This window comes from Lampetra planeri, chromosome 31 (genome assembly GCF_965212315.1).
Source record: "Lampetra planeri chromosome 31, kcLamPlan1.2.h2, whole genome shotgun sequence".
In the NCBI taxonomy this organism is placed as follows: Eukaryota; Metazoa; Chordata; class Hyperoartia; order Petromyzontiformes; family Petromyzontidae; genus Lampetra; species Lampetra planeri.
The window spans coordinates 2,404,014-2,416,219 of record NC_136137.1 but is presented as its reverse complement, the minus strand read 5'-3'; the positions used below and the strand labels follow the sequence as shown (position 1 = coordinate 2,416,219).

Here is a 12,206-nt window from a genome sequence, read left to right as displayed (position 1 = left end):
ACGGTGCTAAAGAAATTCAACATACACACATACGTACGGTGTGAAGGAAATCCAACATACACACATACATACGGTGCTAAAGAAATTCAACATACACACATATATGTACGGTGCGAAATGAATTCAACATACACACATACAAACGGTGTTAAAGAAATCCAACATATACACATATATGTACGGTGCGAAAGAAATTCAACATACACACGTACGTGCACTCGTCGTTGGCGACCACTCGGCGCTCGAGTGTGGATTGATCCTCCTGGCGACTCCTGTTCGTGGATCTTCCGACGACTGAAGAGGCCGATCCGGTAGCCGCAGATTCTGCTGCAGTGTGGCCAAGAGTATGTGATGGTGATGATGGTGTTTGATGGTGGTGGGTGATGGTGGTGGTTGATGGTGGTGGTAATGGTGGTGGTGATGGTGGTTGGTGGTGGTGGTTGGTGGTGGTTGTGGTTGGTGGTGATGATGGTGGTTGGTGGTGGTTGGTAGTGGTGGGTGGTGGTTGGTGACGGTGGTTGGTGGTGGCGGTTGTTGGTGGTGGTTGGTGGTGATGGTGGTTGATGGTGTTGGTGGTGTATGATAGTTTGGGGGGCCTTGGTGGTGGTGAGTCCTCTCCCGCGCGCGGTTGCCCGCGTGTCCCCCGCGGCACGGCGACGATTGTCTTGGCGGAGTGGACCGCCTCTCCCCACGTGCTTCTCGTCCCCCCTGGGCAGTGTGCCCGCTCCCAGTCGGCGGCGTTGCTGCGGCCACTCCGTGAAGGATCGTGTCGATGTTGTGCTCCGCAGCGGCATCCCCTCTCCTGCGGGGGGCGCCGCTGCCCTGCGTCTTGCCGTGAGTGCGGGGACCCTGTTCTGGGAGGCTGGAGTTGAGAATCCGACACATTGTCCTGCTGCGGAGGGAGCTGGTAGGAACACGTTGGGTTGCTCGGTCAATGGCCAGGGTCAACGGCGGCGTGGTGTATTCCGCAAATATGCCCGACTGTGAGGGCGGGCACAAGCCGGCGTGAGTAGGTTAAACGTTGAGTTTTATAAGGGCACCACGGGGTGACCAGCCCCTCCCCACCCAGCCCCACCCCACCCAGCCCCTCCCCACCCAGCCCCTCCCCACCCAGCCCCTCCCCATCCAGCCCCTCCCCACCCAGCCCCTCCCCACCCAGCTATGCTGGAGAATTTATTGTAATCTGATTTTCTGCAATACCACATGTTGCTTATACTGGAGGATTGATTTTAATCAGATCTCCTGCAATTCCAAGCTCTGTGCGCCAGGGGGCGCACCACCCTCCGTGATGAGCATAGCTCAGTGAGTTGGGTGTGGGAGTTGGGTGTCTTTAAATCCTTTATATTAAGTTCGCTTGCTTGCTTGCGTGCTTGCGTGCTTGCTTGCTTGCTTACGACCGTGCAAATCTTTCGGTCGTTTTTTAACCCACTTCCCGTGATCCAATCGAGCTGACATTTTCCACACAGACTCGTTGTGTGCGACAATTAATTTTCGTGAACATTTTTTTCCAAAATGTTACATTGTTTAGGGAAAATTTTTAAAAATATTTAATTACCAATTGCTTAATGCTGGCAGACAATCATCTGACCCCTAGGTGGCAGCCATCTCAAGCCAGAGGACGAGAGGACTCTAGCCGCCACGCATATAAAGGATTTATAGTGAAAAACTTTGTTTTTACGGGTTAATTTTTTTTTTCATTTCCTCGGTCAGAGGCCAAACGTTGTAACTGCGTTGGCCTGTCGATGAAGTTGACCACTTACTCGACTTTGCACACACATCACAACACCTTTATACATTACGCACATGTGAAACACGCTACACATCATGCACGTACAGTGTATATGTTTAACGTCTTTCGCAGCGTATGTAACCAACCGTGCTAATCTAAAAAAACACACACAAAATATATATACATTCTAAGCAAATTCGTTTTTAATCTAGATTTTAAAAGTGCATAGCTTCAGTAGAGTCCCAAACCAATAAAAATATCTACCTTCCAGCCTTGACATCCTCTTGGGGAAAGTGCTGCCAACTAGCACATTGTGAAGGCTGGAACGGCACACGATGAGGTGGGTGGCCAGCACCACGCCCGGCCACCTTTGTCTCCCAAGCGGCGTTGTTTACACACCGCACCAGGTACTCATTCGAGGCTGAGTCGACCTAGGGGAGGCCCACGACTGGTTAAGATAACCGTCACTGGTGTTGGCCGTGAGCGGTTATCGAACTCGGGCCGCCGGATTCACAGCGCAGCGCGCTAACCACTACAAAGACAAAATAGACTACTCACATACACACACATATACACACACCATACACTACACGTATACACAAAATACACTTCACACAGGTATACACACGATACACATACACAATATAGACAAAGATCCCCATATAACACCTACACGCTGTAGGGGCAAGTGCTGTAAGCGAGCAACGCACGAGTGAGTCGTTTCTCCAGCATCGTGCTCACTGCACCAGGTACCCATTTTAGGCTGAGTCCACCTTGGGGAGGCCTAGGACCGGTTCAGATATTTGCCATTGATGTTAGGGCGCCACGGTGGCGAAATGTTTACTACATCACCTGGTTTACAGGAAGTCGTGGGTTCGATCCCGACCCTGACGCCTGCTGCTCTATATTTGGAGTTTGCGTGTCTCTCTCCCCGTGGTCGCGTGGATTTTTCGCCGGGCCCTCCGGTTCGCCCCTTCAAGTTTAGAATCAACATCACGCGTTCAGAGTATTCGTCTGCTATGAATTTCCACATAAGCCACTTCGTTGAGCTATCATTTGTGGCCAGGTCGCTTCTGAAAGAGAGCCATATAGCTCATTGGACCTTACCTGCTAAAATAAAAAAAGATATATTAATATTCCATTGACTGATAAGGTTATATTCAGGTACACCGCAATAGTATATTGATCTCTTTAAATCTACATTTACCGAAGGTAAGGCTGAGTAAAGTCCCGTCTCTACTGACGCCTTGCATTGTTTTGTGAGCCAAGCCAAACAGACATGAAGAAATCATACCATATATGATGCCGTCTTTACAGTATATACGTACAAAAATTGCTCGCCGATTGCAGGGATGGACGAACGGTGACGTTCAAAGGGTGTGCCATACACTGCCCCGACAAGAGAGACACGGATGAGATACAGCGATAGATGTAGTGACGTGACAGAATTGTAGACCGCGGGTAGATTGAGAGAAGATACGGACAAGATCGGGTTTAGAAAGATGAATTGGCATTTTATGTTATTTATTAGGGTTTTTCTTGAGCGAATTTTTTTTTCACCCCAATGCTCATCAATTCCGAGCCCCCTTAAGCTGCTTGGGACCCTGAGAGTCTGCTCACTTTTCCAGCACCACGCGTCGCTCCTCTGCGCGAAAGCCTACGGAGCGATTATTTATTTATTATTTGCCGTGCCAAAAAAAATGTTCTCTCTTTTTCGGAGACATTTCCTCTTGCGTCACCGCTCAGTTTTGTTTTAACACGCAGACGCACACCCGTGGCGCAGTGCCGCGTGTATTACGCGTCAATCATATTTGCATTATCTTGAGTGCGGTTGGCAGCTTAGGTCAGCGTTGACAAATCTTCCCGCCCTCCCTATCCCTTGCACAACTGCAGCAGCAGCAGCCGCAGCAGCAGCAGCGGAGTGCTGGCTGGGGTCCCTGCGCACTGCCGCGTAGAGAGAGAGAGTTGCCAAACCGGATGGGATCAAAGCCATGAAAGAAAGAAAGAAATAACGGCACGCATACCGAATTAGCACGAACGCGTTTAGCCACCCGCTTGCGTCATCCACTTACTCGTTCGTCATTGTTCTGTGGTTTTAAGCCTCGGGTGCATGACTGAGCGTGAACGATGGGTGAATTCATCCTCAAATGCTGGGGGTGTTTTGTTGTTCTCCGCTTTTTGTTGTTGTTGTTTTTACGCGACGTCCAAAATGTGGGGATACACTCCCCAGCAAACACACGACGACGTCGAGGCAACTCTGGCGTGCTTACCGCTTTGACGCCTGTGACCAAATCAGCCTGCAGAAATGTGTCCAATCGGCTAGGATCGCAGAAAGATAAGGAGGCGGCTGAGCCGGTTGAGCGCGGAAACTTGGATGGGATGCCGAGAGAGTGGGGGGCTCTAGGCTTGGGGCTGCCAGCCGGCTAGGCCGTGGCGGTACAGCAATGTTTTCTTCACTCCATCTGTGCGGAACTTAGCGGTGCCCGTGCCTTTGGCACGCGTGGTGGGTTTTATCCGGGTACATATGTTGAACTTCTTTCGCACCGTACGTAAGCAACCGCGATGACGGCATGGTGCGGTGGAATGAGAACAAGATAAACAAAAAAATGAGTTTCGACAGAAATTCGTTTTCATTTCACGAGGCAGTTTTCCTGGTGAAATTAAAAAGTACATATAAAAAGAAAGGCATGAACGGGAATCGAAAATACCACAGACTGATAAGATAATATGCAGGTACATAGCAATTCTGTATTGATTTATTTAAATATATACAGTTATCCAGGATGGCCTACGCCCAACGGGTTGCGAACGTATTCCCTTGAGCTTTCGCCGCCTCAAGGAGTCGCATCGTGTATTGCCTCGTTCTCGATTCAGCTCACTTCCAACAACTCTTGTTAATCAATCGCCACCACTTTTTTTGCAGGTCGCCGGATTACAGGCAGCACGCAGCAACCGCCCGTCACGTCGCGTAATGAACACACACACACGTAATGAAGACACACACACAATGAACACACACACACACACGGCTGTTTTGCTCTTTGTTCACCCACTACAAATTGAGCCCACAGCTGTAGCCGCGGCCATCCGCGCTCCTACAATACCACGGGGGGTCTCACGCTTCCCTACCGGGGGAGGTGCATGTGCGCATGCGGACACATGGACACGTGCATTATGCAGCAGCAGCAGCATCGAGTAACTGAACCCTTGCACGCGTGAGCGCGCGACCACGGTCGGGATTAAGTTTTCCCCGATTCGGTGCTCGGAGACGGGTGGCCGTGAACTCGGGGAGCCGAAACAGACCGAGGCGCTTCACATCCGACACGATTGACAAACGATGAGAGACACGTATTGGATCTGGGCGCTACACGGCGACAGCACATCGCGTGCGTGCACACCCGACGCGCATACGGCGAGGCGGTGTTCGACGTCGGCGCGGAAGTTGTCCGCAACGCTGCTGCTCTCGGTGAAGTTTTTAGTTGGGAACGCCGCGATCCCATCTCGCCTTGCGGCTTGTCCTCGTGGCAATTTTCAGGCTGGCCAAGTCAGCCGAGCAGCGTCCTGGAGAAAAACAAGAATGTCGAGTGAGAAATGAATTCCCAATAGACGCAGGGATGTTGGCCAGATGTGTCTCCAGGCCCATCGGGGGGGGGGGGGGCTTGTGGGAGAATTATCTTTTTGGACATAGACAACAGATAGAGATGCAACGAGATGAGAAAAGGGAGATAAAGATGAGGACCACAAACTAAACACAAAAAATCTATCGAGATTTAAAAGTGCATCGCCACCGGAGGTGTGTGTGCACTTTAAATCTAGATTGAAAACTCCCTTCTTAAGAACTGCTTTTTGTGTCCAGTCTGTTGTCCTTGCCCCACGCACCTCCGATTAGCACGGTTGGCTACGTACGGTGCGAAAGAAGTTCAACGTACACGTACGTACGGATACAGCGAGCGATAGAGAGATGCAGCAGCAATGTTGCCCGCGACCCTCCATCCCCTCCAGCGGTGTGTTCGTCCCAAGTCCACTGTAGTGGCTAGCGGCAGGCGATACGTGGACTTTAACGTGCGCGTGAAACCACAAGGTGATGCAGTCATCGAAGCTCTTGCAAAAGCAAGGCCCAAGTTAAATATATATTTACACACATTTCGAAATAACACATTTACCGCTGCGCTGGGATTTCACGGACAAAGTCCAGGTTTTTCCCTGCGTTATGTGGGTTAGGTTTGTGCGATTTCGCGTATATGCGACGAACCTAATTCTATACAAAATTCACTATACGTGGTTTGAATTCACTCTACATGCGGCTATACGGTCGGACGTGGGGCAACATGGTGTGTGTGCTGTGTGTGTGCTGTGTGTGTGTGTACTGTGTGTGTGCTACTCGGCAGTTGGAGGCAGTCGCCCTCCAACAACAACGGAGGGCGGAGGAGCGACGCTCGCAACAACGAGCGGAGCGCCGGGTGGCTAAAGCACAGCAAGTTGGCACAGTAGGGGGCACAGGTGGTGCATCAGCTAGTCATCTCGGTCAGTCGACCCGTGGCACCTGCTGGGTCTGCCCCGTGACCTCCTGCCAGCGGGCGTTCGACACTTCACGTGGCCTCAAGGTGCACATGGCCTGGCACAAGCGTCGTGGTGACGTCACCGCCACTGAGTGGCGAATGGCGTTTGTTGTTGTTGTGTGTGTGCTGTGTGTGCGCTACTCGGCAGGCAGTTTGCGGTTTCGCTTTGTGCGCCCTTTTCTTGGAACGCCTCAACAGTACCGCATCACTGTGCACGGACAAATTACAGGAACACATGTTTGATCCGGTCAATATCACACGCTCACTACTGGTTACACGAATGCCTATGGTGAGCCACTGTGCAGTACACACACATAATGTTTATAGGGGCGTCGCAAAGACCCTAAATGTGGCCGGTCTGCGCGGCGGGTTAACTGTTAACCGAGGGATACCCACAAACCGTTTCCAGGCAATTTTATTTTAACAGGGCGGGCAGGAAATGAAATCAGTGGAGCTGGTGTAAAGGTCACGAAACGCAAGCAAAGAGTCCGTGGATGTACCCGTGCCGAAGGTGTGGGTGTAGGAATTGTGCGAGTCTAATTTTTTTTAAATGTACCCCTTTTGCAACTCTTGGATGTGCCTAGCAGGTAAGTTTTCTGCCAATTTATGAGTCAATGTGGAAATTGTACTCCAGCGATGTTCTCTCCCTGTGCTCTAAGAGGAATGAGCGTTGACTCGAGTGATTTGTCCAATTGTACACACGATGTGTGTGGGTCGTTTTCCTTACAGGACAGCACTCCAGCGTTTGTTAGTAATAGCGACGGGAGTTAATTCCACGATTAAGTAACTGCCGCACTCTGAAGATGCGTCTCTCGACGTGCCTATGTGAAGTGACGAGTTAACTACCTCGCCTGGTGTACAGGAGGTCGTGGATTCAATTTTGACGCCTTTTGTATATTTTGAGTTTGCGTGTCTCTTTCCCCCGTGGTAGTGCGGATTTTTCTCCGGGTCCTCCGTTTTTTCACTCCACGTTTAGAAACATGCTTTTAGAGTCTTTGGCTGCTATGCATTTCTGCGTGATAAGCCACTTCGTTTAGGTTATCATTTGTGATAGCCAGGCCTTACCTGGTAAAATACAAAAACTAGCTTTTATAGCAAAAAAAAAGTTCGTTACTTTATCAGAGTGAACAATAGCTTTACAAACGTTGCTTTCCCAGCACGATGCTACTCACACACGCATCACGACTGCATCTCGCTTACATTTAATATACGTTCCCTCCGAGGCAGATTTTAAATTGGCAATCGGGACCACGCGGACACAACACCATCGCAAGTGCTTTCGAACTCCACCTCGTTTTGTAATTTAGCTGACTGAAACTCAAGTTGATATTTGTTACCTAAAACTGCTTGTGGTTTTTGGGTTATGGATGATATTGGTCGCGACAGCCTACGTGTTAAACTGCTTGTGGATTTGTTGCAAAATTGTTGAACGCTTTGCAGTAAACATACGGTTGTTATTTTAGTTTCTGCATTCATATTCCGAGGAAGAAGTTTTGCCCGTTTGACCTTTAATCCACGAGTATTGGTTTGCCTTCAAGTTGCGGGCGTCCCTTGAAACACAACGTTTTAGTCTCAATGGGCTGCCGTCTGGTTTAATGTCGAGGCTGTGGTGCAGTGCGCACGCGATTAGACGCTTTGTAGTTTCACCGAGTGTCTTGCCCTGTTGTGTGCACGTACAGAATGCGTGTACGCAGAGTGTGAATACGGAATGCGTGTACGCAGAGTGTGAATACGCACCAGATAACACGAGGCTAGAGTCCACGTATTTACTCAGGAACCGGTGCAGGAACAGGATATAGTTACCGTCAAGATGTTTTCACGATGTCATTGACGAATGTAATTCTTTGCATTGTGTAGCAGACTAGCTCCCAGTAAAAATGATGACGACCATGATGATCACGGCAATACGGTTGTTGCTTATGATTCTGCTGCTGATGATGTTTTTGTTGATGACGGCTGCTACTGATTATTATGAAGATTTCTGCTGATGATGATCATTATCATGATTATATTGCTGATCATTACGATGAAGATTGATGACGAATGTTTGACGATGATGATCTGTTGCTGCCGGTTATGATGACTGAGAATATCGCTGCTGCTAATGAAGATGATGATGATGAGGGTGGTCCAGTATTATTAGCTCATAATCAAAGACACAAGCCCCAGTGGGACTGTGGTCATGCAACCCAAGCTATTGACCATATAGTAAACCCAAAAGGATTCATAGACACTCAAGGGGATATATAGATACGCGTTAAAGACAAGCCACAGTGCGGCTGTGGCAATGCAACCCTAACTATGGACCATATCGTAAACCACTGTAGATTAGAAGAAGCGTTCGTGACTGCAAGGATCCATACTCTTTGGTTCTTTCGGTAAAGTCACGTATGTAAAAAAATACAAATACAAATAAAAAAATACAAAATTAAAATTTAAAATAAATGAAAGTAAATTAAATCACAACGTCTCGATTGCAACACAAGCAATCAAAACGTCGTGATTTAATTTACTTAATTTTTTTTCTTTCTTTTTTACCTACGTGACTTCACCGAAAGAAACAAAGAGTCGAAACCACTGGAGTCTCTGCTCCTTCAAGAGAAGAAGAGCAAAACTAGACAACCTCTCTTCTGAAGCCCTCTCGTTGTGGCTATCCACGTTGACATTGGCATTTAGGTTCTGAACATATCTCCCTACGGAGGGAAATGATAGTTAGCTATTAGGCATATCATCATCCATAGTCATTATAATAATTAAATTTGGTCACACACGAAATGCACACGAATCACCGTTGGTTAGCACACGTACAGTGCGAAAGATGTTCTACATACATACATATGTACACGTTTCCACGGTAATTGCTAGATGATATCCCAATTGGGTAATTGGCAGGTATATTTTCAGGATCAGGATGTTTGGCCAACACGGGATTATGTTGGGTATATTTGTTTTTGGAAGAAAGCCAGGTGATCACCCAGGCAGTACAGGGGCAGAAGTTACAAACTCTGCACAGAGAGCCAGCCGAGTCGGGGATCGAACCCAGGCCGGACGATCCTTCTGTGCGGTGAGGCACGCGTGTTCACCACTGTGGCACGCGTCTTCACCACCGTGGCACGCGTGTTCACCACTGTGGCACGCGTCTTCACCACCGTGGCACGCGTGTTCACCACTGTGGCACGCGTGTTCACCACCGTGGCACGCGTGTTCACCACCGTGGCACGCGTGTTCACCACCGTGGCACGCGTGTTCACCACCGTGGCACGCGTGTTCACCACCGTGGCACGCGTGTTCACCACCGTGGCACGCGTGTTCACCACCGTGGCACGCGTGTTCACCACCGTGGCACGCGTGTTCACCACCGTGGCACGCGTGTTCACCACCGTGGCACGCGTGTTCACCACCGTGGCACGCGTGTTCACCACCGTGGCACGCGTGTTCACCACCGTGGCACGCGTGTTCACCACCGTGGCACGCGTGTTCACCACCGTGGCACGCGTGTTCACCACCGTGGCACGCGTGTTCACCACCGTGGCACGCGTGTTCACCACCGTGGCACGCGTGTTCACCACCGTGGCACGCGTGTTCACCACCGTGGCACGCGTGTTCACCACCGTGGCACGCGTGTTCACCACTGTGGCACCCTGCCTGGGTGAAGTCCTACCCAAGTCACTGGCGCCATGCCCCTCCCCCCTTTCCCCCACGTGCACGTATGAGATCGTAATTGTGACGGCATCGCTGCATCAATCCACGTGGTGGTTACTCCGTTGCGCCGGACAGCATCCACGGCAACGGTGCATTTACGCCGGATGGAAATTATTGACCTCGGTACAAAACAAAACTAAAGCGGGCAACGCTTTAGAATTGTTTTTTTAATACATTTCTTTTTTTGCCCAGAAATCAGCAAGCGGACCTTGGGGCTGCATCAGGGCCATGCTGGTCCCACACGCGTCAAATCTGAGCAGGGTGACCTCGCGTCGCTGATCAGTGGCCGCGAGAGTGCCACTTGGCCCCACAGTTTTGTAAACCCGCAACACTCCTCCCGCCCGCCCTCCCCCCAACTACTGGAACGTGCTAATTGGGACCATCGGTGTACGCGTAAGGCCCTTGAGGAGGCAATGTGTATTGTATTGATTTCAGGACCCAGACCTATCTTTAAAAATACTTTGAGTCTCAAAGGGGCTCTCACCTGGATTTAAATAAAAACTTACAACAGCAACTGCTACTACCGGTGCTAACTGCACTATCATGGGAACGGACGCTTCGAGGTTCAGCAGAGTGAACAGCAAACTGCAGCGTTATTCTGTGCTTGTGCGCCAATGCCGTGTTAGTTCTTGCCGTTGTTTTGCTCGCTTCGTGAGATGCAATCACGATCTCGATGATTCAGACTGGCGGAGGAATCCGATGAGCCATGAAGCTCTTTGTTGCACGTCCAGTAGGGACACGGGGGTGTCAGCGAGTGGCATTGCCCGACGTACGTCGTCTCTATTCACCCGGGGGGTGGGGGGGTGTGGTTGTTTTCGATCGTCGTCAGCGCGAACCTTTAAAGAGATCACATTTCTTGATGGTCCGCTAACGGCGCTTTTCGCGGCTAACCTCACTCCACAACCAAGGCACCAGCATGCCACAGCAACAACAACACAAACAAAAACTCTCGGCTCCTTTATTGTCACGGCCCTTTATTCCTTCACCCGCCCTCCGTCGTCGATAATGCTCTCCGGTCTCGCTCTACCTGTTCTCTCTGTTCGTTTCAAAGCCATTGTATGTATTGTTGTATTCGCATGTTTTTGTTTTGTTTACTAAGCTTTGAGTTTTTGGGGTGGGAGGCGCGCGACGGTGGCTAGGAGATATGAACTACCTGGCCTGGTGTACAGGAGGTCGTGGGTTCGATCCTGACCCAGACGCCTGCTGCTGTATATTTTGAGCTTGCATGTCCCTCTCCCCGTTGTATTTTTTTTCTCTCCTGTTTTTCCCTCCACATTTATAATCTACTTGCGTTTAGAACATTTGGCTGCTATACATGTCCACGTGTTAAGCCACTTTCTTGTGCTATCCTGTGTGATAAGGTCGCTTCTGACAGATTAGCGATGAAGCCCAGTGGGCTGTTCAAGGAAAAATAAAATAAAAGTTTCATTTCAGGTTGGTCCTGCCAAGTTTCGCAGTAGTGGGCGACAATTCCTACGTGTTTTTCCAATTAAGTAAATTGAGATTCGATGTTAAAATCTGTTTATTTATTTCAGCATCAAGGGCCCAATGCGCTTTTAGCCTCTATTTAATGGGCACCCTTCTATGGTAGGGATGTTGTACAGTACAAAGCTTAATTACGATCGATTGGCGAGCGATATTTCAAATTTGGACCATGACACCTCCACACGACGGCTCACTGATCTTTGAAATGACGTCACGAGATCTTTAACGTCCACTGTGAAGCAGACATGAGGCGATTCATATTGAACACATCCGCAGTGTGAAACTAAAACTGAACATTTTTTTTCATTTGACCAAGTAAGGCCCACTAAGCTATTTTGATCTTTTTCAGAAGCGACCTGGCCACAATTGATAGTTCAACGAAGTGGCTTTTCACGTGCAAATGTATAGCAGCCAAATACTCTAAACGCGTGATGTTAATTCGAAATGTGGAGGGAAAAACCAAAGGATCCGACGAAAAATGCACACGACCACGGGGAGAGAGACACACAAACTCCAAATATACAGCAAGAGTCGTCAGGCTCGGGATATAACCCACGGCCTCCTGTATACCAGGCGAGGGAGTTAACATCTCGCCACCGTGTTAACCAGGGTGGCCTGCCGGTTTCGAACCACAAACCTCTGCAACCAGTGACGAACGCGCTATTGCTGAGCCACGTTGATGATGATCTTTAAAATCTGACCTGCCGATGCTGATTGGGTCATTGCTGACG

General features: G+C 49.5%; 1 long non-coding RNA gene across 1 annotated transcript in view; it reads right to left on the bottom strand.

Annotated features, from left to right (window-relative positions):
- Window positions 1-1,765: 1,765 nt before the first annotated feature.
- Window positions 1,766-12,206, bottom strand: part of LOC144729083 (uncharacterized) — a 133,300-nt gene continuing 122,859 nt past the window's right edge. The window contains exon 3 of the long non-coding RNA XR_013587627.1: window positions 1,766-5,290. This is a non-coding gene — a long non-coding RNA (uncharacterized LOC144729083). The remainder of the gene's footprint in view (window positions 5,291-12,206) is intronic.